This window comes from Hypanus sabinus, chromosome 1, assembly GCF_030144855.1.
Source record: "Hypanus sabinus isolate sHypSab1 chromosome 1, sHypSab1.hap1, whole genome shotgun sequence".
NCBI lineage: Eukaryota > Metazoa > Chordata > Chondrichthyes > Myliobatiformes > Dasyatidae > Hypanus > Hypanus sabinus.
Window position 1 is genome coordinate 115,084,036 of NC_082706.1, and position 25,769 is coordinate 115,109,804.

At 44.7% G+C, this 25,769-nt stretch overlaps 1 protein-coding gene across 2 annotated transcripts in view; it reads right to left on the reverse strand.

Moving 5' to 3' along the window:
• The window catches only part of LOC132396934 (CMP-N-acetylneuraminate-beta-galactosamide-alpha-2,3-sialyltransferase 1-like), a 66,882-nt gene extending 47,510 nt beyond the window's left edge, over window positions 1–19,372 (reverse strand). The window contains exon 1 of one of the 2 annotated variants that reach the window (XM_059975056.1): window positions 18,781–19,372. The gene's annotated coding sequence lies outside the window, so the exon portion shown is untranslated. Of the gene's footprint in view, window positions 1–14,935; window positions 15,134–18,780 lie in introns of those variants that run through there. The other variant, XM_059975062.1, reaches the window with a different exon arrangement.
• Window positions 19,373–25,769: the final 6,397 nt, after the last annotated feature.

A 25,769-nucleotide genomic window follows, 5' to 3' on the forward strand; every position in this document is an offset into this window, starting at 1 on the left:
TCAGAAGGAGTCTGAGGTATCTGATTCAGTGGAACGGGGCGGCCATCCTTGTGGGTCAGATAGACTTGGTTCAGTGGGAAAAGGGTTAACCTTGGTAACCGGGGGAAGTGTGAGTTCCCCAGTGTTTGTACTCGAAGGTGGGTTCAAAGTTAACGCCGAATTTAAGAATGGGGGGGGTGAGGATTGTTAGCGAAGGAAACGAAAAGTCTGTAGTTTCCAAATCGAAGGAAGAAATCTTAAACCTGGCAGATCGCTCACAGAGTGAGCCGGGGAATAGCGGGGGCCCCCAACTCTATTGTAATGCCAGGATGGGGTGTGAAAAGACTGCCTTCGACAGGCTACTTGAGCGAAGAGTTCCAATCAAACACCAATAGCCTGAAGGGGACTGATAAAAGGGCCAGCCACCTGGGTGAAATCAAAGATTTGGGTGGAGGTGGTCTAAGTCTGGGGCATGGTGTTGCTAAAATAACCCCGATGAACGGGGTGGGTGGGAGTTCACCACGCAAAACTACTCAAGTTCCCCACGGGGGCGGCTCGCCGAAAAAGAGGCGACGGTTAATGGGGATGCCATTGTTAGACAGCCAAGCAGGTTGACCAGGTTTGCGCCAAAGCCTGTGAATAATAAAGACAGCCCTTTGGAGACCTGCCAATTAAGTTAAACGACTGAAACGATCAGTATTCGTGTAAACTTTGTAAATGCACCTAAGCTAAGGTCACACCTCCTTAGTTTTGTTGCTTAGGAGAAAAAAAATAAATAGGTGGTTATTGAATTGAAGTCTGATGTACGGTTCGCAATGTTAAGATATTAAAGAAAGGGACACTGTAATCGTTAACTATTTAGATACTGACTTGAATGTATAACGGTAGTACTCTGTGAAAAGAAAAACTTGTGTATCGTGTTAGATTCAAAACTCCTGTAAGACTGTGTACCACTCCGTTTTAACAACTGGTAAAAACGTTTTAAGAGGGGAGGTGTTATGATCCCAGCCTCCTCCTTTGTGAGAATTGCAAGAGCACCCATTGAGGGGGGGTCAGTAGACCCAGGAAGTGAGAGAGAGAGAGAAACGTGCCAAATTGCACCGTCCCACCCGGGATACAGAATGAGACGACAACGACTATTGCCTCATGGAGACCACGTGAAAAGCCCTCGGGCAAGGTGGGCTGGTTGAGAGAGAGATTGCATCATCCCAACCTGATTGACACCTGCGACCCCGTGAGGAAGTATAAAGGAGAGTCTCAGGGGGACAGCCCCTCAGACGCACCAAGAAGACACGAGAGAGTGTTCCCGCAGTAGCGGGAAGCCATTCTGAAGGAAGCCACGTGCGTTAGATTCCGGGATTGGAATTTGTGGCTGGAATCACAAAAACCGCTTTTAACTAACATCGGGGAGAGGAAACCAATGCTCCCCCGATTTCACAGAAGATTCATCAAGACTCGGCAGGTTCTTTCTCTTCTCCCTCAATCTCTCTCTCTCGGTCGCCCCACGCGAAACCCAGCGATTCTCAAAAGCCTGAGGCCTGCAGACTTTCTGAGTGACTTTTATATTTCCAACGGACAATCTATTAACCCCTAGACAACAGCAGAGCTCACTTCTTAATGATGATTATTACTATACCCGCGCTTTAGATTGAGTGTTGACGATGTGCATTATCTGAATGTATGTATTAACCCTACTTTTGTGTCCCTTTATAAATAAAACATTTGAAAATAGTGACATCAGACTTCAACGGGATTCATTACAAAACAAAGGGGCTTCCCTTCTTCCACCATCAACTCTGCTCTCAAACGCATCTCTCTCATTTCCAACACATCTGCCCTCACCCCAGCCACCCGCCACCCCACTCAGGTGGCCAAGGCAGGATGGTCGCTCTCTTCTCTGCCAAATGTTTGGCAGCCACCGTGGCGAAAGAGCAGCCCTCTTCAGGCCCAAGCTGCTCCCTGCTCATGGGAAAGGTCTGGAAAAAGAGACCTAAAGAAAGCTTGCCTCACCCTATCCTGTCAGCAAACTATTTTGCAGTTGAACTTCCTCAAAAACCACAAAAGAGAGAAGAACCACCAGAAAGCTGAACAAAAGCTGTGTTGGGGCATGGAATGTCAGGGTCTTCATGGACAACAAGATCAGTGACAGTCCTGCACTTGTAGGACACATGCTTCAGAAGTACAATGTTGACATTGTAGCGCTCAGTGAGACACACCTGGCCGAGACTGGTGAAATCACAGAAGTAGGAGCTGGCCATGTATTTTTCTGGAGTGGCAATGGAAAGGATATGAAGCCGAAATTGGCTTTGCCATCCAAACCACCATCGTCAGGAACCTAGAGTCCCTCCCCTGAGACATCAGCGATCGCCTCATGGCAAAGAGGCTGCCTCTGGAAGCCAAGACTCATCTGCCTCTGATCAGTGCCTACGCACCCACCATAACCTACACCTCTGAACAGAAGGAACTGTTCTGCCAGGAACTTGTCCAACCACAACCCTCTGTCCCCAAAGATGACAAGATCCTGCTACCTGGCAACTTTAATGCCCGAGTAAGCAGTGACCATCAGTCTTGGCCAGAAGCCATTGGCAAGCATGGCCTTGGAAAGGGGAATTCAAATGGGCAGCTACTACTCACCTGCTGTGCAGAAAACGGGCTGACAATCTCCAACACCCCCGTCCAGCTTCCAGACATCCGCAAGGCAATCTGGATGCGCCCACGCTCCAAGTACTGGCACCTGATTGATTACGTGATCACATCGGGGATGTGATCGTCACCAGTGCGATGAGGGGTGCAGACTGACCACATCCGGCTGAGAAGCAAGCTGTCGTTTCAGATCGCCAGGGCACACAGGCACCAGCAGGCTGACACTAAGAGGAAGCTGAACATTCAATGTCTCGCTGACCCCAGCATCAAAGAAGAGCTGATCAGCAAACTGGAGGAACAACTAAGCAACTGCCTGAGGAAGCAGACCCTGAAAAAGCATGGGCTGTGTTCAGAGACACCCCGTACAGGGCTGTAGGTGCCATTCTCGGGCACCCCAAGAGGAAGCACCAGCATTGGCTCAATGAGAACAACTCTGATATCATCACCTTCTCAAGCAGAAGCAGAAAGCTTTTGCAAGCTGGGTCAGTGTCAAGCAGTCACCCTCCAAACATGACCACTTGAAGCACCTCGGTAGTAAGGTCCAGACAGTGCTGGGGAAGATGGAAGATCAGTGATCAGTGAAGCAACAGAGCTTCAGCACTACACACACCAGAACAACACAAAGAAGTTTTTTGATGGTGTTCACAGACTTCAGTTCAGCATTCAACACAATCATTCCTCAGCATCTGATTGGAAAACTGAGCCTACTGGGCCTGAACACCTCCCTCTGCAACTGGATCCTAGACTTCCTGACTGGGAGACCTCAGTCAGTCCGGATTGGGAGTAGCATCTCCAACACCATCACAGTGAGCATGGGGGCTCCCCAGGGTTGCGTGCTCAGTCCACTGCTGTTCACTCTGCTGACCCACGACTGTGCTGGAACACACAGCTCGAACTACATCATCAAGTTCGCCGACGACACGACAGTGGTGGGTCTCATCAGCAAGAACGACAAGTCAGCTTACAGAGAGGAGGTGCAGCGGCTAATGGACTGGTGCAGAGCCAACAACCTGTCTCTTAATGTGAACAAAACAAAAGAGATGGTTGTTGACTTCAGGAGGGCATGGAACAACCACACCCCGCTGAACATCGATGGCTCCTCGGTAGAGATCGTAAACAGCACCATATTTCTTGGTGTTCACCTGACGGAGAATCCCTCAACACCAGCTCCATAGCAAAGAAAGCCCAGCAGCATCTCTACTTTTCGCAAAGGGTAAGGAAAGTCCATCTCCCACCCCACATCCTCATCACATTCTACAGGGGTTGTATTGAGAGCATCCTGAGCAGCTGCATCACTGCCTGGTTCGGAAACTGCACCATCTTGGATTGCAAGTCCCTGCAGCGGATAGTGAGGTCAGCTGAGAAGATCATCGGGGTCTCTTTTCCTGCCATCACGGACATTTATGCTACACGCTACATCCACAAAGGAAACAGCATTATGAAGGACCCCATGCACCCATCATACAATCTCTTCTCCCTCCTGCCGTCTGGGAAAAGGCTCCGAAGCATTCGAGCTCTCCCGACCAGACTATGTAACAGTTTCATCCCCCAAGCTATCAGACTCCTCAATACCCAAAGCCTGGACTGATACCTTGCCCTACTGTCCTGTTTATTATTTATTGTAATGCCTGCACTGTTTTTGTGCACTTTATGCAGTCCAGTGTAGATATGTAGTCTAGTATAGCTTTCTATGTGTTGTACTTTTTTATTACATAGTTCAGTCTAGTTTTTTGTACTGTGTCATGTAACACCATGGTCCTGAAAAACGTTGCCTCATTTTTACTATGCACTGTACCAGCAGTTATGGATGAAAAGACAATAGAAGTTGACTTGACTTGACTTGAGTAAAAGACAGTGTATATATCTTCCAGATGCTGATCAGGCCATCCCAGATCGATGATCAGGTTATAGAAAACTTGCCACAGTGCCCAGACTTGGAGGTCCTTGATAACCCCTCCCCCACCCCCCACATTAGTAGAAGCTAGGAAGTCAGTCAACCAGCTGCAGCCAGGGAAGCCCCTGACCCAGATGGGATCCCACCAGAAGTCTTCAAGGAGTGTAGCAAAACCTTTCTTTAGCGTCTGACAGAGCTCATGCAGTATTCTGGGAGAAACCCTGTGTACCACGGGACATTAGGGGTGCAAACGTCATCTACCTGTACAAGAACAAGGGGGACAGGGCATCCTGTGACAATCACACAGGGATATCTCTCCCGAGCAGAGTCTGGAAGATTATTGCCCGTATCATACTGGACAGGATTACCTCTCACCTCCAGGATGACATTGTCTCAGAAAGCCAGGGTGGTTTCAGATCTAACAGAGGGGCAGTGGACATGATCTTTGCCGTCAGATAGATCCAGGAGAAGTGCCAGGAACAGAACCCGAATCTCTACATCCTCTTTGTGGACCTGATGAAGGCATTTGATACCATCAGTTGCACAGGCCTTCGGCGCATCCTTACAGAGTTAGTCAGCCCCCCAAGGCTGGTCAGCATTGTCAGGTCATTCCACGACAGCATGAGGACCAGGGTCATCAAAAGCAGCTGCTCCTCTGACCCCTACCTAGTAACAGTGTCAAGCAGGACTGTGTCCTCACACCTAATCTGTTCAGTCTGCTGTTTGCCATGATGTTATTCTCTGCTCTCTCACAGACTGACGTGGAAGTAACAATTTCCTGCAGGACTGATGGGCACTTTTTTTGATCTGCAGTGCCACAAGGCCAAGAATAAAGTGCTAGAAGCAATAATACATGACTTCTGCTTTGCAGATGACTGCCCACTTGCAGTGCACAGTAAAGGGGACCTGCAGGAGCTTGCTGCCTGCCTCACTGTGGCAGCAAGAAAGTTCGGCTTAACCATCAGCCTGCACCCCTATCAACCCTGCAGAGCCATGAATTGAGATTGAAGGCACACAGCTCAACAATGTTGATGCCTTCACCTACCTGGGTAGCTGCCTTACATACCTCCTGCAGTCTAGATCGAGAGATCTTAATCAGACTTGCAAAAGCTGGGGCATCCTTTGGCAAGCTATGGACACGTGTGTGGGGAGAATGTCGCTTCTGGCTGAAGACCAAGATGGCAGTCCACAGAACCGTCTTCCTGACTTCTCTGCGGTAGGGCTGTGAAACATGGAGCCCATACCGCTGGCACATCAGGAGGCTTGACCAATGCCACCCGTGAGACCTTCACAACATCATGGGCATCTCGTGGCAAGACAGTCCCCACCACTCAAGTACTACAAAGGGCTGAGAGCTCTGGCGCAGAGACGCTGATCATGAAGGGTCAGCTTCTAATGGGTTAGACATGAGGTCTGGATGGAAGATAATCCCCTTCCAGAGAGGGTATTCTTTTCCAAGCTGGCATGTGGCACCAGAAAGAAGGGGGGCCCACAAAGTTTCCTTGAAAGCATGCAATATCCCTGTGCCTGATTGGGAGGCCTTGGCCTAGTGGCTGACAGTCTACAAGGGTACCAGCACAGTCAAAGGGCTTCAATCAAGAGTGCCAGGAGAGACGAGCCGACCCTTCAATGGACATAATGTGTCCAACCTGCGGGCACAGCTGCGCTTCCCTATTCGGGCTTTACTGTCATCAGAGGCATCACTGACATCATCGTTATTCCCAATGGACTTCCAACAGCCTAAATAATCACAGCAAGCAAGATGTTTTGATCTCGGGGGATAGGCTTCCCAAGTCAAATATCCTGAAGCTCCTGTTAGCTATTTTATTGAGGTTAGAAAGTGAAAGTTTTAAACCTGTGGCTATATTTCAATAGGAGTCTGAGGAGATTTAATTTGTCATCTAAAACACTCAAACTTCTGCAGATGTACTGAGGAGAGCATTCTGACAGGTTGCGTCGCTGTCCGGTATGGGGGCTGGGAGGAGGTTTCTGCACAGGATCAAAAGAAGCTGCAGACAGTTGTAAAATTAGTTAGCTTCATCTTGGTACTAGCCTCTGCCAAGACTTCTTCAAGGAGTGGTGCCCCAGAAAGGCAGTGTCCATCATTCAGGACCCCCATCACCCAGTACATGCCCTCTTCTCTTTGTTACTGTCAGGAAGAAGGTACAGAAGCCTGAAGGCACACAGTTAGCGATTCAGGAACGTCATCTCCCCCTCTGCTATCCAATTCCTAAATGGATTTTGTACTCATGACCACTACCTCATTTTTATCATTTCTGAGTTTGCACTATTTTAAGTTAACTATTTAATATACAAATATACTTACTGTAATTGATTCACTTATTTTTTCTATATTATCATGTGTTCATGCATGTGTGTGTTTGTGTATATATAGATACACACACACACACGCACACACTGTTAAGTTTGTGGCCTAAGGTGGAAGGAAATGAGTTCTACAGCTCTCGTTACATGCATGTGCCATTCAACTCTTTGAGTGAAAATGCAGAAAGTTAATAACTCATCTCCTTCTACCTTAGGCCATGAACTTATCAATCACCCCTGCTATGGACCACTTCTGGAGGTCCAAGACACCGACTTCTACAAAGAAGGGATCCGGATGCTCCACGACCGCTGGACTAAGTGTGTAAATGTAGGAAAAATAAATGTGCTGTGTTTTCTAAAGTTGATTCCTTCTACCCTTCACAACATATGCCAATGATATTATACCTAATTCTCATTCTGATTCTGTTAGAAGGAGCAGAGCAGATATGAGCTAAAATATTTTCACTCCGAAGTCTGGACCTCACAACTGATAGGGTGATAGAGTCATGAAATAATACACAGGCTCTTCAGCTTTACTGCTTCAAACTGTCCTAAGTGTTCACCTAAACTAGTCTTATTTTCCCACATTTGGTCTACATACTTCTAAGTGTTTCCTATCCATATACTTCACCACATTTAAGGAATATTTTATGTATGTACTTAAGTAATTATGACCCCCAGGACCCAGTGCTGGAATGTAGAATTAGATTAAAATGACATGATTTACAATCTATAAGGGGCCAAATTGTCTCATGACATAAATATGTTTCTTAAGTGTTTTATATGCATAGAAAGGTAAAATATGTACTATATACTAAGAAAAACGTTTGACTAACTGACGCTAAATAATAGCGGATGTACCTGTTCCGACTTCAACCCCGAATTAAAGATGGACTCAGGAATGGAACTCGTCCATAACCCGGGAACTGCCTGTACTTTAAAGTCATTTCTAGATTACTTATAATACCTGTAATGTAAATGCTATGTAAATAGTTGTTATACTGTATTGTTTAGGGAATAATGACAAGAAAAAATAGTCTGTACATGCTCAAACAACAAGTGCTGGAGAGAGAACTTCCGATCCGCGGTTGGTTGAATCCGCACATGCAGAATCCGCGGATAAGGAGGACCGACTGTACAGAGAAAATTGAGGATGGTGCCAAGAGGACCTGAGTTCTAAGGAATGCTTGAATAGTTTAGGACTTTATTCCAAGGAATGTAAACGATTAACAGGAGATTTAATAGATTTAATAACTTAATACAAATTATGAGGAGTTTAGATAGGGTAAATGCAAGCAGGCTTTTTCTACAGCACTGGGGTGGGACTAGAATTAGAGGTCATGGGTTAAGTGTGAAAGTTGAAAAGTTTAAGGGGAATATGAGAGAAACTTCTTCACTCAGAGGGTTGTGACACAGTGTGGAACAAGCTTTCATTGCAAGCGTTGCATGTGAGCTTGATTTCAATGTCTAACAGAGTTTTGCATAGGTGCATGGACTCCAGCGATATGGAGAGCTATGGTCCCACTGCAGATCAACGGGAGTAGGCAGCATAAATGGTTCAGCACTGACTAAATGGGATGGAGGACCTGTTTCTTGCTCTGTTCTTTTCTGTGACTCTGAATGAGTGTGCTGACATGTTCTCATTCTCTTTGAACTTCTGCCACAATCACAGACTGCTGCAGAGTCTGGGTGCCCTCACAGGCAGGCAGCTGAACAGGATCAGCAAGCACACTCACAAGAATGCACATTAGTGTTTCATTCTGGCTGTATTTAACTCCCTTCCTTTCGTTTCAGTCTTGTCGAGTCTTGACCAAAGCATAGTGATAGCAATGCTCCCTGTTTACCTTCGTCCTCATTTGGGAAAAGGACCACAGTTCAGATTGACGCGAAGGAGCAGAATTTATTTCCCATTAAGTTACTGCTTCCAAGCTGCAGTGTTGCAGTTAGCTTTTAGTTTGAGAGCTTTAGTTAACAGCTTTGCAGGCCTGGTGTTTATAATCATTGTTTTGTTCTGCACATTTCTTAATTAAATTTGGTGATCTATAAATCCGCCTCATTGCCTCTCCCTCTGCCCTTCGGCCATCACAGCACACATCTTTCTCCCCTTCACCAATTTTTATCGATGCACCATATAACTCATACTGTCTGGACACATCATGGTTTGATATGGAAATTGATCCGCCCAGGACTGCAGGAAACTGCAAATAGCTATCCACACAGATCAGCCCGTCACAGAAACCAGCCTCCCCACCATGTACACTCTTGTTATCTCGATAAGGCAGTCAACATAATGAAAGGCCCATCTAACCCTGATATTTTTTCCTCACACCCGTACTGTATAGCCTACAGTATAATAAGGGACTACTTTTAGTAACACATCGTTGAATGCGCTATCATGCGTGTATTGATCTGTACGTGTGTGACAAGTTTGTTTTCTGCCACTGAAGAACCAGGAACCTTAGCTCCTATCTCCAATGTTTTTGTTAATAGTATTGTTGTGTAATCAGGCCACATACACAACAACACCCCTCCTTTCAGACAGAAGAAACAAATGCCTGAAAACAGGTATTACTAGACTCAATGACAGCTTCTCTCCCACCAGAATGAAATGAATAAACATCCCTTGTATGAAAAGATGAACTCACAATCCACCTTTTCATTGTCTTGAACCTTTTTGGTAAATTGCTGAATTAGTTTATTATTGCAACTTCTGCCAAGGTGAAAATCCGGTATTGCATCATGTTCAAACTGATCAATTCTGTGCGAAGGTGCACTGAGGTGGTAGAAAGTAAAACATTCACCGTGCAGAAAGTGTTACAGTTACAGTGAAGGTGCAAAACAGTTAAACAGTAAGTTGTAATGTCATCACAAGGTAGAATGTGAGGTCAAGAGTCCATCTTATCATACATTTTATTATCCATTTAATAAAAGAATAACTGCAACACAGTATAATTTTAAAGTCAATGGTCTTACTGTCCACCTGTGCTGTACGTTTTCAGTAACTGTAACACCATATTCCGCACAATATTCTAATATTGCTTTACCCTTGTACTATGCTTCCGTATTGATGTAATGAACTGATCTGTATGCAAATCAAGATTTTTACTGTGCCTCAGTACATGTGGCAATAATCAAACTATTTACTAATTTACTTTTATTTTTACACAGCGGGCCATCTTTCTCTATTCTTCCACAAAGCATCCAGACCAGGATCCACTGTGATACCTTGGACTTCGTTTTGTTGTCTACCTCATTCTTCCAACTCCAATGTATCAAGCTTAGCTTGTCCAACCTTCCTTCTTGAGACAAATCATGCTACTGGAAGAAACCTTTCTTCCTGAAGAAGATGGCACAGAGAACAATGCAACGTCTGCCAGATGGTTCAATAAACTACTTCTTTCATTTATGTCTTCTTTTTCTCTCAATTGTGATTCTGCTGCTGTTGGAGCCTGTGATCTATATTTTGTTGTTGTGTTTTTGGGCTGATTGAATGAGCTGGCACTTTGCTGTCTCCAACAGTGTTTCATGAGGTTTCAAGCAAATCATGAGGCCTCAAGGTGAGGAAGTCTGGAGATGGGATATGGGCCCATGAATGACTCCATTTCTCACTGATCTCACCAAAGAAAGCATCGAGGAAGATTGAAATAATTGAGCCGAGAGCAGAAGGCAAGCAGCTCTTAAGCACTATCTACTATCTACTGCCAGAAGAACGTGTCTGCGTATGATGGACTCTCTTTCCCTCTCATCCACTGCTCCCAGAGCAGGTTCCCTGTGGTTGAATGGTCTATCTCTCTCCCTCTCAGTCGATGCTTCCTCTGCATTCCTCAATGCCCTACCATTTACCCTGTATGTTCTATTTGGATTATTCCTGCCAAAATGTAGAACCTCACACTTCTCAGCATTAAACTCCATCTGCCAACGTTCAGCCCATTCTTCTAACCGGCATAAATCTCCCTGCAAGCTTTGAAAACCCACCTCATTATCCACAACACCTCCTACTTTAGTATCATCGGCATTCTTACTAATCCAATTTACCACCCCATCATCCAGATCATTTATGTATATTACAAACAACATTGGGCCCAAAACAGATCCCTGAGGCACCCCGATAGTCACCGGCCTCCATCCCGATAAACAATTATCCACCACTACTCTCTGGCATCTCCCATCTAGCCATTGTTGAATCCATTTTATTTCTCCAGCATTAATACCTAACAACTGAACCTTCTCAACTAACCTTCCATGTGGAACTTTGTCAAAGGCTTTGCTGAAGTCCATATAGACTACATCCATTGCCTTACCCTCGTCAACATTCCTCATAACTTCTTCAAAAAATTCAATAAGGTTTGTCAAACATGACCCACGCACAAATCCATGCTGGCTACTCCTAATCAGATCCTGTCTATCCAGATAATTATTAATACTATCTCTAAGAATACTTTCCATTAATTTACCCACCACTGATGTCAAACTGACAGGTCTATAATTGCTAGGCTTACTTCTAGAACCCTTTTAAAACAATGGAACCACATGAGCAATACGCCAATCCTCCATCACAATCCCCGTTTCTAATGACATCTTAAAGATCTCCGTCAGAGCTCCTGCTATCTCTACACAAACTTCCCTCAAGGTCCTGGGGAATATCCTTCAGGACCCGGAGATTTATCCACTTTTAAATTTCTTAAAAGCGCCAGTACTTCCACCTCTTTAATTGTCATAGGTTCCATAACTTCCTTACTTGTTTCCCGCACCTTACACAATTCAATGTGAATACCGAAGAGAAGAAATTGTTCAAAATCTCTCCCATCTCCCTCGGCTCCACACATAGCTGACCACTCTGATTCTCTAAGGGGCCAATTTTATCCCTCACTATCCTCTTGCTTTTAATATAACCGTAGAAACCTTTTGGATTTACTTTCACTTTATTTGTCAAACCAACCTCGTCTCGTCTTTTAGCTTTTCTAATCTCTTTCTTAAGATTCCTTTTACATTCTTTATATTCCTCGAGCAATTCCTTTACTCCATGCTGCCTATATCTATTGTAGACATCCCTCTTTTTCCGAACCAAATTTCTAATATCCCTTGAAAACCATGGTGCTTTCAAACCTTTAACCTTTCCTTTCAACCTAACAGGAACATAAAGATTCTGTACCCTCATAATTTCACCCTTAAATGACCTCCATTTCTCTATTACATCCTTCCCATAAAACAACTTGACCCAATCCACTCTCTCTAAATCCCTTCGCATCTCCTCAAAGTTAGCCTTTCTCCAATCAAAAATCTCAGCTCTAGGTCCTGTCCTGTCCTTCTCCATAATTATATTGAAGCTAATGCTATTGTGATCACTGGACCCGAAGTGCTCCCCAACACATACATCTGTCAGCTGACCTATCGCATTCCCTAACAGGAGATCCAACACTGCCCCATCTCTAGTCGGTACTTCTATGTATTGTTGCAAAAAACTATCCTGCACACATTTCACAAACTCTAAGCCATCCAGTCCTTTTACAGAATGAGCTTCCCAGTCTACGTGTGGAAAATTAAAATCTCCCACAATCACCACCTTGTGTTTACTACAAATATCTGCTATCTCCTTACACATTTGCTCTTCCAACTCACGCTCCCCATTAGGTGGCCTATAATACACTCCTATCAGTGTTACTACACCTTTCCCATTCCTCAATTCCACCCAAGTAGCCTCCAGTTCTCTAATCTATCCTTCTAAAGCACCGCCATAAGATTTTCTCGGACAAGCAATGCAACACCTCCTCCTCTGGCCCCTCCTACTCTATCACGCCTGAAGCAACTAAATCCAGGAATATTTAGTTGCCAATCACACCCTTCCTGCAACCATGTTTCACTAGTAGCTACAACATCATAATTCCAGATAAGTCCCCTATTACTATGGTCCTCTTTTCTTCTATCCCTACCCTTCTGAGCTACAGGGCTGTCCTCTGTGCCGGAGGCCCGGCCACTGTCATTTCCACCAGGTAGGCTGTCCCCCCCCAACAGTTCTCAAACATGAGTACTTATTGTCAAGGGGTACAGCCGCTGGGGTACTCTCTAGTACCTGCCTCTTCCCCTTCCTGTCCGTGACCCACCTATCTGCCTCCCATGGCCCCGGAGTGACCACCTGCCTGTAACTCCCCTCTATCACCTCCTCACTCTCCCTGACCAGGCAAAGGTCTTCGAGCTGCAGCTCCAGTTCCCTAACTCGGTCCCTCAGGAGCTGCAGTTCGGCGCACCTGGCGCAGATATGGACGTCCGGGAGGCTCGGAGACTCCAGGACCTCCCACATCCGACACCGAGAACAACAAGCTGCCCTCACGCTCATACTTCCCGAATAACTGAAAAATAACAAGAACTAAAAGATAAGCCTACTGTGCCCTCTTCCACCTAAGCCCCCTGAGCCCAAGCCCTACACTCTGCTCCCGGCGCACTCTGCTGCCCGCAAACGAAGCTGCCCGCTTCTTAAGGCTGCGTTCTTTTTATATCTTCCCTCCTTCCCAGGCCTCCTCACACGCCTGCGCAGTCCCGCCTCTCAGAACTCCGATCTGAGACGCAATTGGACAATTTGAAAATGGCCACCGCCGCACTTCCTCTCAAAGCCTCGCTGTCCTCTTCCAAAAGAGAACTACCTCACTCAGTCTCCTCTAGGTCAGTGGAATCCTGGGCCGTATGTCGTATTATGGCGCAGTACCACAGATCAGCAGATGACACCGGGACAAGAGTTGCTTCAGACCCCCGAACACATATTACGCCCGACCCTTTTAGAAATTATTGTGAAACTTCTCATTGGTGGCATTTGGTAATTAGGTAATTACTTTTAAATTGGTAAAATACATGATTACCATCTTTTCCTTTACTTGCTTGATAATTATATTTTATGATAATTGGTGAGTGCAACCATGCAATACTTTGTCATATTATTAAATTAAATATTATATGTTTTATTGTACCAGTTATACACTGAAATGTAGTGACAGACTATAATCTTGTTAATGTCTTAACTATCACTATATTTCTGTGGAGCTCTGGAATTTTGTTATGTCTCATCTCATTTGCATTAGGAGTTTCCTCTCAAAATGTCAAAGAAATTCATAAGAATTTTCACCGGCAAAGGTTAAACTGGAGAAAATAAAAAGAAAACTACAGATCTGAAATAATAACTAAGTGTTGGGCAGGAAGGTCAGCATGGATCTTGTGGACTGAAGGGCCTGTTCTCTGTTACACTGCTCCATGGCTATGACTCAGCAGCACAGCTAGCGATTACGGAAACAGTTACTGTTTCAGGTCAAAGACCCTTCATCAGAGAATGCAAATCATGGTCCTTCACTCTGAATGGAGAGGTTTCCCCTCGTCTTCCCTTTAAACATTTCACTTTCACCCTTAACCCATGACCTCCAGTTATAGTCTCACCAGACCTCAGTGAAAAAAGCCTGCTTGCAGTTACCTATCTACATCTCTCAAAATTTTGTATACCTCTATCAATCTTCTACATTTAGATTCATTCAATCTGCCTCTTTTAGACTTCCTGATTTCTTTCTGAAGTGTTCTCTTGCATTTCTTATTCTCCATAAGCACCTCATGTGTTCCTACCTGCCTGTACCTGACATGCACACTCTTCTTTTTCTTAACCAGAGCCTCAGTATCACACAAAAATCAATGTTCCCTAAACCTGTCATCCTTAGCTTTTATTCTGACAGGAATATAGAAACCCTGTATTCTCTACATTTCACTTTTGAAGGCCTCCGATTTACCAAGCACACCTTTGCCACAAAACAACCTTTCCCAATCCACACTTGTCATATCTTTCCTGATATCATCAAAATTGGCCTTTCTCTAAATAAGAATCTCAAACCTGAAACCCTGAAACTGTTGCATTGCCATAACTAAATGCAAGGTGTTTCCCTACACCATGTTCTGTCACCTGCCCTGTCTCTTCCTAATAGATCTAGAATCACACTCTCTCTCCAGTTAGGGCTTCGATGTACTGATTAAGAAAACCTTCATGAACACACTTGACAAACTCTTCCCCATCTGCTCCTTTTACATTATGGGAGTCCTAGCCAATAAATAGAAAATTAAACTTACCTACTATCACAACCTTATGTTTCTTGCAATAGTCTGCCGTCTCTCTGCAAATGTTTCCTCTAAATCCCAGAAACTGTTGGGTAGTCTATAACATAATCCCATTAACCTTTGCTTCTTCATCAGCTCTACCTATAAAGCCTCACTTGATGAGCTCTCCAGTCTGTCCTGTCTGAACACTGATGTGATGTGTTCCCTGACTAGTAATTCCACTCCTCCCCCTTTAATTCCTCTAACTTTGTCGTCATCTACAACAACTGAACTCTGAAACACTGAGCTGTCAGTCCTGCCCCTCCTGCAACCAAGTCTCACTAATGACTATAATTCACAATTCCACATGCTGAACCATGCCCTAAAGATCAGCAACCATTCCTACAATACCCCTTGCATTGAAATGTTCACGGCTCAGAATATTAGTCCCACCATTCTCAACCTTTTGATTCCTGACTTTGTAGGTAGGCTTAACGACATCTTTCTCCACAACACTCCACTATCTGTTCCGTCATTCTGGTTCGGATCTCTCCACAACTCTAGTTTAAACCCCCACTCCCCGTGCAGCACTAGAAAATCTTCCTGCTAGGATATTAGTCCCCCTCCAGTTCAGGTACAAATGGTACCTTCTATGCAGGTCCCACCTTCCCAAGAGAGCCCAATAATCCAAACAGCTAAGCCCTCCCTCCTGCACATCTCCTTAGTCATGTGTTAAACTATTTCTGGTCTTAATAAAGACAAACTTGGTGTGGGTTTACGTAGGAACATTTTATTACTGAACTGCTGCTCAACCCAGTGCACATGCCAACAGCTCAGCATCGTAACTTTCGGTCCGGGTGTATCTCTGGGGACTGAAATTCTTTATTATGCATGCATGAAAACACACCACTTTCTGAGGAAGAGAGCCCAATGGTCCAAAAAGCTGAAGCCCTCCCTCCTACACCATCTCCTTAGCCGCACGTTAAACTACATGATCGTCCTACTCCTGGCCACACTAGCACATGGCCTGGGTAGCAATCCTGACATCACAACCCTGGAGGTCCTGTCCTTCGTGTTAGCATCGAACAACCTGAACTCACTTTGCAGGACCACATCACCCCTCCTACCCAAGTCATTGGTACAGATTTGAACCACGACCTCTGGCTGCTCACCCTCCCACTTACTTGATCGGAGATATCCATGATCTTGGCAGGCAACATTCCATCTGGGAATCATGTTCTCATCCACAAAAGCTCCTAACCAAAAAGTCCCCTATCACTACTGTTTAGTTCTTCTCCCACCTTCCCTTCAGTGTCAGAGATCTGACTGCTGTGACTTTCCTTTGCTAGGCATTCTCCCAGCAGTATCCAAACCTATTTTTCAGGCAAATGAAAACCTATTATTCCTACTGCCACAGTAAGAATACTGATATGATAATTAACCCACCATCTCACCCAGAGCCCAAAAACATTCTTTTTCATGATGCTGCTTATGTACTTTTGCACATTTTATTCCATATTCAGATTTCTCACTTTACTCTTATATAATGCTTTATTCTTTATAATTGTTAAATAGTTGCTTTTTGCTTTATGTACACCGACACACCACAGCAAATTTCTAGTACGTGTAAATGCGTATGGTGAGTAAGGTTGATCCTTAATGCTTGAAAGTTCACATTCAACAACATAGTTCCATCCAGGTTCTACAAGAAGCTCAGAGACCTCGGCCTTGACCCTGCCTTGTGCAGCTGGATCCTGGACTTCCTATCACATCGCCAGTAGGTTGTAAGAGTGGGCTTCTTCGCATCCACCCATCTCACTCTCAATACAGGAGCCCCTCAAGACTGTGTACTGAGTCCCCTCCTTTACTCCCTGTACAGCCATGACTGTATCGCCACCCACAGCTCCAATCTGCTAATTAAATTTGCCGAAGACACTGCATTGATTGGCCTTATCTCAAACAGTAATGATATGGCCTGCAGGGAAGAAGTCATCTCTCTGACAGTGTTGTCAAGAAAACAATCTCTCCCTCAATGTTGCAAAACACAAAGGAGTTGGTTATGGACTACAGGAGCAATGGAGATGGGCTAACCCCTATTGACATCAATGGATCTGGGGTTGAGAAGGTAAACAGCTTCAAGTTCCTTGGCATCCGCATCACTGAGGACCTCACATGGTCTGTACACACCAGCTGTGTGGTGAGAAAGGCACAACAGCTCTTCTTCCACCTCTGGTGGTTGAGAACATTTGGTATGGGCCCCCAAGTCCAAGGAACTCTCTACAGGGGCACAATTGCATCCTGACTGGCTGCATCACCTTTTGGTATGGGAACTGTATGTCCCTTCATCTCTGGACTCTGCAGAGAGTGGTGCAGACAGCCCAGCGCATCTGTAGGTGTGAACTTCCCATGATTCAGGACATTTACAAGGACAGATGTGTAAAAGGGGCCCACAGGATCATTGGGGACCCAAGTCATCCCAACCACAATCCATTCCAGCTGCTACAATCTGGAAGCAGTAATGCAGCATGAAAGCGGACTCCGGGACATCTTCTTCCACCAGGCCATCAGACTGACGAACTCACACTGATCTGAGTGTACTCTATGTTACATTGACTGTCCCATTTATGATAAATTATTATAAATTACTGTGAGTGCACATTGCACATTTAGTTGAAGACATAACGTTAAGATTTGTACTCCTCACGTATGTGAAGAATGTAAGAAATAATGTCAATTCTGGTCAATTCAGCAGCCTTTAGCCAGTCCCAGCACCTCCCATGTTCTGCTTTTCAGGGAGGTACTACCTCCCCGAAATGAGTTTTTGCAGGGTGGGATGTCTGATCTACTACAGGAATCGAGGCAGATTCAAAATGTGACCTTAAGGGCCGTTCTTTTCATATATGTTAAGGTTTGTTCAAATGATTACATTATGACAGCAATACACTATTATCCAATATTCAGCACTTCATAAAACACACCATTTACAGGTTTAAGTTAAGATATCGTTATCACTGTCCGCAACACTCTCGAGTACCATTGCGGGAAATCGCACTCTGAAGTTGAACAAATTTCATGGCATACGTCGCTGATGTTAAACCTGATTCTGATTCTTTTAAGTTCTAAATGGAACCGCAACAGCCCCTCAACATCAATGTGCGGACATGGATTAGCAATAGATTTGGGGATCCATGCCTGTGACATTTGTTAAAATTCCATCGAGGATGCTTGTGGAAAATTCTACCATGACACGACACGGAGCGTGAACCATCTGCCACTTCTCCACCTGCCTTAAAGGTAGGGGAGGGAGTTTTCATGGTGGTGGAGTGCGGGGCGGGGTTGCTAAAGAGCTTGCAACGATTTAATACCAAGAATAGTCGCTTTTTCTGTATTAATCTGAGTCTTACTGGTTACATTGAATAGATATAGGACCTTGATTTTTCAGACAATTCTCCAACGTGCCCATATAAAAAGAACTTTAATGAGATCATTAAATGTGAGGAAACTTAATTTCCTGGGCGATGACATCAGAAAGGGGGAAATAAAATGCGAGGCCGTATGCCGGGCAAACGCGGAGGAGAAAATATATGGAGACTGTGAAAGAACTAACAGATCTAGATGTGCGCGACATCATTGACGCTGAGAGGGATCGTTCGAGGGTGGAGAGCCGTTAACATGAAAAACAAGACTCAATCGTGATCACCGACCCACCCTACTTCCTCCAAAAGTTTACAATTTCAATCTCCATTTAAACCGTCAGGCGCCTCGTTTAATTCGTTTCTACTAAATCATTTCGCATGCAACACGATTCAATGTTATCAAAGCGAATGGTTTGGGGGAAATTAACAGTTGATTTTTGTGGTACAAAGTGCTGGACTTACCCGACAATGAGAATTTTCAGTCCTTAACCAGTCTGCACTTTGAGATAAAGGTCAGGAAGTTAATACAAGTTAAACTTTGCAGCAAAAACTTCTGAACGGTTTTGTTCACTCAGCGAGATCGTTTCTCATCATTGAAATTAGTTCTTCAGCATTGTGTGTATTGCTCGGGATTTCCAGCATCTCCAGAATTTAGTATCTCTGGTTCTCCCGTCACTCTCTTAAGAAATTGAATCGCCTGAAACGAATGGCGGAACGTAAGGCAGGCTCCACCTAGCTGCCAACAAAACTGTACGGTCTATGTAAGAAGTTCAAATTTTTCGAAACCCGGCCGGTTCGCGAGCGAGTTGGGCTATGCGGCACTAATCCTTCCTTGACCACACATGGGACGATGGAGTCATGGAAAGTTTAACAAGCACGAGACTATCTGCAGAGGCTGGAAATCAGACACAAAATGCTGGAGGAACTCATCCGGCGGGACAGCATCTACGGAAAGGAGTAAGCAGGCGGCACTTCGGGGAGGTGTCGACTGTTTACTCTTTCCCATGAAAACCAAAAGTGATCATTGCGCAGGCAATCTCCTCTGCACCCTTTCTATAGTTTCCACATCCTTCCTGCAGTGAGGCAACCAGAACTGAGCGCAGTACTCCAAGTGGAGTCTGATTAGGGTCCTATATATCTACAACATTACCTCTCGGCTCTTAAATTCAATCCCACGATTGATGAAGGCCAATGCACCGTATGCTTTCTTAACGTCAGAGTCAACCTGCGTAGCTGATTTGAGTGTCCTTAGACCCCAAGATCCCTCTGATCCTGCGCAGCTGATTTGAGTGTCTTTAGACCCCAAGATCCCTCTGATCCTCCACACTGCCAAGAGTCTTACAATTAATACTATATTCTGCCATCATATTTGACGTACCAAAATGAATCACCTCAGGCTTATCTGTCGGCCACTTCCCAGCCCAGTTTTGCTATCGATGTCCCGTTGTAACCTCTGGCAGCCCTCCACAATATCCACAACGCTCCCAACCTTTGTCTCATCAGCAAATTTACTAACCCATCCCTCCACTCCCTCATCCAGGTTATTTATGAAAATCATGACCAGTAGGGGTCATAGAATAGAACCCTGAGCCACACCACTGGTCACTGACCTCATTGCAGAATATGACCCATCTACAACCACTCTTTGTCTTTCATGGGCAAGCCAGTTCTGGATCCACAAAGCAATGTCTCTTTGGATCCCATGCCTCCTTACTTTCTCAATAAGCTTTGTATGTGATACCTTGTCAAAAGCCTTGCTGAAATCCATAAACACTACATCTACTGCTCTACCTTCAGCAATGTGTTTAATCACATCCTCTAAAAATTTATCAGGCTCATATGGCACGACCTGCCTTTCACAAAGCCATGCTGACTACTCCTAATCATATTAGCCTCTCCAAATGTTCATGTTCCTGCCTCTCAGGATCTTCCACATCTAATTACCAACCACTGAGGTAAGACTCACTGATCTATAATTTCCTGGGATATCTCTACTTCCTTTCTTGAATAATGGAACAACATCTGCAACCCTCCAATCCTCCAGAACCTCCTCTGTCCCCATTGATGATGCAAAGATCTTTGCCAGAGGCTCAGCAATCTCCTCCCTCACCTCCCATAGTAGCCTGGGGTACATCTCATCCGGTCCCGGTGACTTATCCAACTTCATGCTTTCCAAAAGCATCCTTTTTCTTAATATCTACATGCTCAAGCTTTTCAGTCTGCTATAAGTCATCCCTACAATCACCACGATCCTTTTCCATAGTGAATACTGAAGCAAAGTACTCATTAGGTACCTTTGCTATCTCCTCCAGTTCCGTACACACTTTTCCACTGTCACACTTGATTGGTCCTATTCTCTCATGTCTTTTCATCTTGCTCTTCACATATTTGTAGAATGCCTTGGGGTTTTCCTTAATCCTGTCCGCCTTCTCATGGTCCTTTCTGGCTCTCCTAATTTCTTTCTTAAGCTCCTTCCTGCTAGCCGTATAATTTTCCACAGCTCTATCAATAGCCAGTTTTTTTTTAACCTTTTGTAAGCTCTTCTTTTCTTCTTAATCAGATCTACAACAGCCTTTGTACACCACGGTTCCTGTACCAACCATTCTTTCCCTGTTTCATTGGAATGTATCTATGCAGAACTCCACACAAATATCCCCTGAACATTTGCCACATTTCTTCCGTACATTTCCCTGAGAACATCTGTTCCCAATTTATGCTTCCAAGTTCCTGCCTGATAGCTTCATATTTCCCCTTACTCCAATTAAACATTTTCCTAACTTGTCCTATCCCTCTCCAGTGCTATGGTAAAGAATTTTGATTATTATCTCCAAAATGCTCTCCCACTGAGAGATCTGACACCTGAGCAGGTTCATTTCCCAATACCAGATCAAGTACAGCCTCTCCTTTTGTAGGCTTATTTACTTATTGAGTCAAGAAACCTTCCTGAACACACTTAACAAACTCCACCCCATCTAAACCCCTCGCTCTAGGGATTTGCCAATCGATATTTAGGAAATTAAAATCTCCCACCATGAGAACCCTGTTATTATTACACCTTTCCACAGTCTGTCTCCCTATCTGCTCGTCGATATCCCTGTCACTGTTGGGTGGTCTATAAAAAACACCCAGTAGAGTTATTGATCCCTTCCTGTTCCTAACTTCCACCCACAGAGACTCTGTAGACAATCCCTCCATGTCTTCCTTCTTTTCTACAGCCATGACATTACCTCTGATCAACAGTGCTATGCCCTCACCTCCTTTGCCTCCCTCTCTGTCCTTTCTGAAACATCTAAAGCCTGGCACTTGAAGTAACCATTCCTGCCCCTGAGCCATCCAAGTCCCTGTAATGGCCACATCATAGCTCCAAGTACTGATCCATGCTCGAAGCTCATCTGCTTTGTTCACAGCACTCCTTGCATTAAAATAGACACATCTCAAGCCTTCGGTCTGAGTGCGTCCTTTCTGTATCACCTGCCTATACTCCCTCTCACACTGTCTCAGCTTTCTCTATTTGTGAGCCAACCACCTCTTCCTCCATTGCTTCAGTTCGGTTCCCACCCCCCAGCAATTCTAGTTTAAACTCTCCCCAATAGCCTTAGCAAACCTTCCCGCCAGAATGTCGGTCCACCTCGGATTCAAGTGCAACCCGTCCTTTTTGTACAGGTCACTCCTACCCCGGAAGAGATCCCAATGATCTAGAAATCTGAATCCCTGCCCCCTGCTCCAATCCCTCAGCCACGTATTTATCCTCCACTTCATTCTATTCCTATACTCACTGTCACGTGGCACAGGCAGTACTCCCGAGATTACTACCTTTGTGATCCTGCTTTTGAACTTCCTTCCTAACTCCCTGTAGTCAGTTTTCAGGACCTCCTCCCTTTTCCTGCCTATGTTGTTGGTACCAATATATACCACGACCTCTGGCTGTTCTCCTTCCCACTTCAGGATATCATGGACGCGATCAGAAACATCCCGGACCCTGGCACCTGGGAGGCAAACTACCATCCGTGTTTCCTTCCTGCATCCACAGAGTGGCCTGTCTGACCCCCTGACTATAGAGTCCCCTCTCACTGGTCAGAGACATGTGTAATCAGTGCTTTCCTGTATTTGGATGACATTCTGATCTGTTCCTGCTCTCGCAGAAAAGAGTAAGTCTTTTCCGTAGATGCTGCCTGGCCTACTGAGTTCCTCCAGCATTTTGTGTGTGTTGCTAAGTGTAGCTATCCCTTTTTGTCCAAGTGCTTGATGGCTGAGGAGCAGTAACTGTTCTTGAATCTGGTGGTGCGAGTCCTGAGGCTCTTGTACCTTCTACCTGATGGCAGCAGCAAGAAAAGAGCACGGCCTGGTGGTGAGGATCTTTGATGATGGATGCTCTTTTCTACAGCAATGTTTTACGTAGATGTGCTCAATGGTTTGGGGGGTTTTACCCATGGACCAAATCGATTATTTTTGGTAGGATTTTCCACTCAAAGGGATTGGTCTTCCCATACCAGGCCATGATGCAGCCAGTCTGTACTCTTTTCAATAGGTGCGTTTAAAGTCAGAGAAATGTTTACAATATACAGCCTGAAATTCTTTTTGTTCGCAAACATCCACGAAAACAGAGCAGTGCCCTAAAAAATGAATGAGTTAAATGTTAGAACCCCTCCCACACACAAGCAACAGCAAGATAGTGACCCCACCCCCCAGCACCAGCAAAAAATCATCAGCGCCCTCTGAGCACTGAAGCGTGCAGCAAAGTATCAGTAAATACACAGACTTACAGTTCCCCAAAGACTACTCGTTCAACCAGTAATTCGACTTACCACAGGTTCACTATCTCCCTCTTTCAGCACACATCTACAGAAGTTTGCCAAGGTTTTCAATGACATGCCTGATGCACCATCAATAACTCTTGGAGACATGAGGCCAGAGATGGGTTTTTATTAGCTGGAAGAAAGCACTATCAGCAGCAAGAGACCATCAGACAACATCCTGGAGACTGAGGGAGGAGCAGTGCCTCCAATCGCCTTTATACAGGGGTCTGTGGGAGGAGCCACAGGAGCAGTCAGCAGGGGGGCATGTCCAGACAGGTATATGTAGTTCACCACAATGCCAAACCTTCGCAAACTCCCGAGGAAGTAGAGAAGCTGCTGTGCTTTCTTTGCAGTTATATTTCTATGATGGGTCCAGGACAGTTCCTCTGAGATAGTGGCACCCAGGAATTTAAAGTTACTGACCCTTCCCACCTCGGATCCTTTGAGGAGGACTGGGTCATTGACCTGTGGTTTTCCCCTCCTGATATCTACAATTAGTTCCTTGATCTGGCTAACATGAGAGGTTGTTGTTATGACACCACTCAGCCAATTTTTCAATCTCCTTCCTGTACGCTGATTCATCACCACCTTTGATATGGCCCACAATAGTGGTGTCATCAGCAAACTTGTATATGATGTTGGACATGTACTTAGCCACGCAGTCATGGGTGTAAAGCGAGTAGAGCTGGGGGCAAAGTCCACATTCCTTGAAGGACCTGTGCTGATGGAGATTGTGGAGGAGTTAGCACAATGGTGTTACAGCTCAGGCTGTTGGGAGTTGGCTTTCAATTTCAGCGCTGTCTGAAGAAGTTTGTATGTCCGCCCCGTGACCACACGTGTTTCCCCTGGGTCATCCGGTTTCCTACCACATTCCGCAGATTGTACTGGTTCATAGGTTAATTGGTCATTGTAAATTGTCTTGTGATTCGGCGATGGTTAAATAGGTGGGTTGTTGGAAGAGCCCATTCCGTACTGTATCTCAGTAAAACAAAATTAAATAATTAGTGTCAAGGACTGGCTGGGATCATCATAATTCTTGACTTGCTGTTGTCTGATATTAAAAGGTGTCATACCAACAGATGTCTGGGTATAACTTCTCCCTCAGATATTTCTACACAATTCCACATTAAGCAAAACACAAGGGAATGATAAAAATAAATAGCATATACTTAACACCTAAGACTATATATTTTGCAATCTCCCTCTTCTTATCCACTGAACTCATGATGGCTTTTGTACTCCCTTTCATACAAACCTGGTACCCAAAAGTTTCAGGCTTGTTCTTAAACAGAGGAACACACTCAGAGTCCTGAAAGAGCATCCGCACTCCCTTCTGGGATCCTGTACAGTCAGTAGCCACATTTCAAAACTGGTGGTCATGTCTCTCCAAACTACCAAATACTGTGTGATAACTGGTCCCTTACAGAAGTATACATGCACAAGCACAACAGTTTTATATCTACCAGTTCAATTCTCTGCCATTTTCTTCGATACTGTGTGACCTCCAGGCTGTTGACTATTGTTGCTATGGTTATTAAAAATAAGTTAACACCATTAAATGTTTTAGTTATGAGTTTAAAAGTTTTGCACCATTTCTTCCTTAATACAAGAAGCTCATAAGGGGAATGATTTCTTTGGTGCATCAAAGAGAATGTTCTCGAATGGAACGTGGAGAATCTAGAGGAGAAAACATGATGGAACCAGTTTTGTGAAATGAGCCAAACCAGTTGACAGACCTTGTATTCTGTGAACATTTGGCTACAGTGAATAAAATTGGATCTTGTGAGAAGGTGTAAATTGGGGGAAGGCAATTTATGGAAGAATGAGACAGAGCTAAGGGACGTTGATTCAAAATAATTGCCAAAAAAGAATAGGGGTGTACTTGAGGTGGAACTATTTACAGAAAAGGCTGGGAAAATAACTAGATTACTGTCGAGGGAAAAACACCTCAAAAAGTCAACATTAAATCCATGCGATAGAGGCAGAAACACGTATAGCATAGAAGCAGCCTCCTTAGCTCACCATGTTCACACAGATCATCAATTACCCTGTTTTATATGTCAAAAACAAACCTTATTCAGAATAAAACATTTATATAAATGAAGAAATGGTGCAAAGCTTTTAAATTCATAGTTAAAACATTTAATGGTGTTAACGTATTTTTTAAAATAACCATACAGCTGTATCTGGAATGTCTAACTGCTGGTGAGTCAGTATCCTGGGAAAAACTACATCACGAAGACAAAAGAACACTCCAAGCAACTCTACAAAAAGGTTATTGAAAGGCACAAGTCAGGAGATGGATACAAGAAAATGCCAAGTCACTGAATATCCCTTGGAGTACAGTTAAGTTGATCATCAAGAAATGGGAAGAATATGGTACAGTTGTAAATCTGCCTAGAGCAGGCTGTCCTCAAAATCTGAGTGACCGTGCAAGAACGGGACTAGTGAGGGAGGCCACCAAGAGACCTGTGACAACTCAGGAGGGATTACAAGCTTCAGTGGCTGACATGGGAGAGCTTGTACTTACAACAAACCGCATGCTTCACCCGTTGTCGCTTTATGGGAGAATGACAAAGAGAAAGCCACTGTTGTAAAACACCCACATGACATCCTGGCTAGAGTTTGCCAGAAGTCATGTGAGAGACTCTGGAG